Here is a 2,029-nt window from a genome sequence, read left to right as displayed (position 1 = left end):
GCAAATTACGAAAGTCAACAACCACGACAATGTACTAAAAGTATCAAATTCAACGGGCCAGATTTAATTAACGAGGCAGCGAGCATCTATTGAGTTAAAGACATAAGATTTTTTTAAACTTCCCGCTATTTATAATCATACAAAGAAAAGTTCATTGTCTTCGCTGAACTAAACGTGGCGCGCTAACTTTAAACATTTTGAGTGAAAGCCATAGGCATAGACCATATATAAAATGCGTAAAATTCAACGGGCCGGATTTAATTAACGTGCTACGACGGTACTTAATGAGTATGAGTGGGCAGAATTTCTAATCTCCCGCCACGATTACATACATACAAAGTTTACTGTCTACATGTACACCAAACTAAACGTGGCCCGCTCACTTTACAAAAGGATTACGATAGTCAATAACTAAGACTTAATTCTAAACGGGTAAAATTCAACGGGTCGGATTTAATTAACGTGGCACGACGGTACTTAATGAGTAAAAGAGGGCAGAATGTTATATCACCCGCCGAGTTTACATACATACAAAGTTTATTGTTTGTACCAAACTAAACATGGCCCGCTAGCTTTAAAGACGGATTGCGATAGTCAAAAACCAAGGCTATATTCTTAAAGTATCAAATTCAACGGGCCGGATTTAAAAAACAAGGCACGAGGGTACTTAATGAGTATGAGAGGGCAGAATTTTAAATCTCATGCCACGATTACATACATACAAAGTTAATTGTCTGCACCAAACTAAACGTGCCCCGCTAACTTTAAAGGAGTATTACGATAGCAAACAACTAAGATTAATACTTAACCGGTAAAATTTAACGGGTAGGACTTATAAATATAATAAATGAACGAGGCAAGACGGAGTATGAGAGGATAGAATTTCAAATCTCCCGCCGCGTTTGCATACATGCAAGGCTCACTGTCTACACAAAACTATTGCCGACCAGTTAAACTAAACGTGGCCCGCTAACTTTATAGACGTATGACGATAGTAAACAACTAAGGCTTTATACTAAACCAGTAAAATTCAACGAGCCATATTTAATCAACGAGGCACTACCGTACTTAAGGAGTATGAAGGAGCAGGATTAAGTACCGTCGTGCCTCCTTAATTAAATCCGGCCCGGTGAATTTTACACATTTAGTATAAAGTCTTAGTTGTTTACTATCGTAATCTGACTTTAAAGTTAGCGGGCCACGTTTAGTTTGGCTAGCCGGCAATAGTTTGGTGTAGACAGTGAATCGTGGTGGGAGATTTGAATTTATGCCCTCTCTTCCTCATTAAGTACCGTCGTGCCTCCTTAATTAAATCCGGCCCGTTGAATTTTACACATTTAGTATAAAGTCTTAGTTGATGACTATCTTAATCTGACTTTAAAGTTAGCGGGCCACGTTTAGTTTGGCTAGCCGGCATTTAGTTTGGTGTAGACAGTGAATCGTGGCGGGAGATTTGAATTTATGCCCTCTCTTCCTCATTAAGTACCGTCCTGTCTCCCTTATTAAATCCGGCCCGGTGAATTTTACACATTTATTATAAAGTCTTAGTTGTTCACTATCGTAATCTGACTTCAAAGTTAGCGGGCCACGTTTAGTTTGGCTAGCCGGCAATAGTTTGGTGTAGACAGTGAATCGTGGCGGGAGATTTTGAAAATTCTGCCCTCTCATACTCATTAGGTACCGTCGTGCCTCCTTAGTTAAATCCGGCCCGGTGAATTTTACACATTTAGTATAAAGTTTTAGTTGTTCAATATCGTAATCTGACTTGAAAGTTAGCGGGCCACGTTTAGTTTGGCTAGCCGGCATTAGTTTGGTGTAGACATTGAATCGTGGCGGGAGATTTGAAATTCTGCCCTCTCTTCCTCATTAAGTACCGTCCTGCCTCCTTAATTAAATCCGGCCCGGTGAATTTTACACATTTAGTATAAAGTCTTAGTTGTTGACTATCGTAATCTGACTTCAAAGTTAGCGGGCCACGTTTAGTTTGGCTACCCGGCATTTAATAGTTTGGTGTGGACAGTGAATCGTG

General features: G+C 39.8%; 1 protein-coding gene across 1 annotated transcript in view; it reads right to left on the bottom strand.

Moving 5' to 3' along the window:
- Window positions 1–2,029, bottom strand: part of LOC109462996 (murinoglobulin-2-like) — a 34,738-nt gene that overhangs the window by 20,755 nt on the left and 11,954 nt on the right. The gene's annotated exons all lie outside the window — the stretch shown is intronic.

This window comes from Branchiostoma belcheri, unplaced genomic scaffold, assembly GCF_001625305.1.
Source record: "Branchiostoma belcheri isolate BF01 breed outbred unplaced genomic scaffold, Haploidv18h27 scaffold121, whole genome shotgun sequence".
NCBI lineage: Eukaryota > Metazoa > Chordata > Leptocardii > Amphioxiformes > Branchiostomatidae > Branchiostoma > Branchiostoma belcheri.
This window is presented reverse-complemented; position numbering and strand designations above follow the sequence as displayed.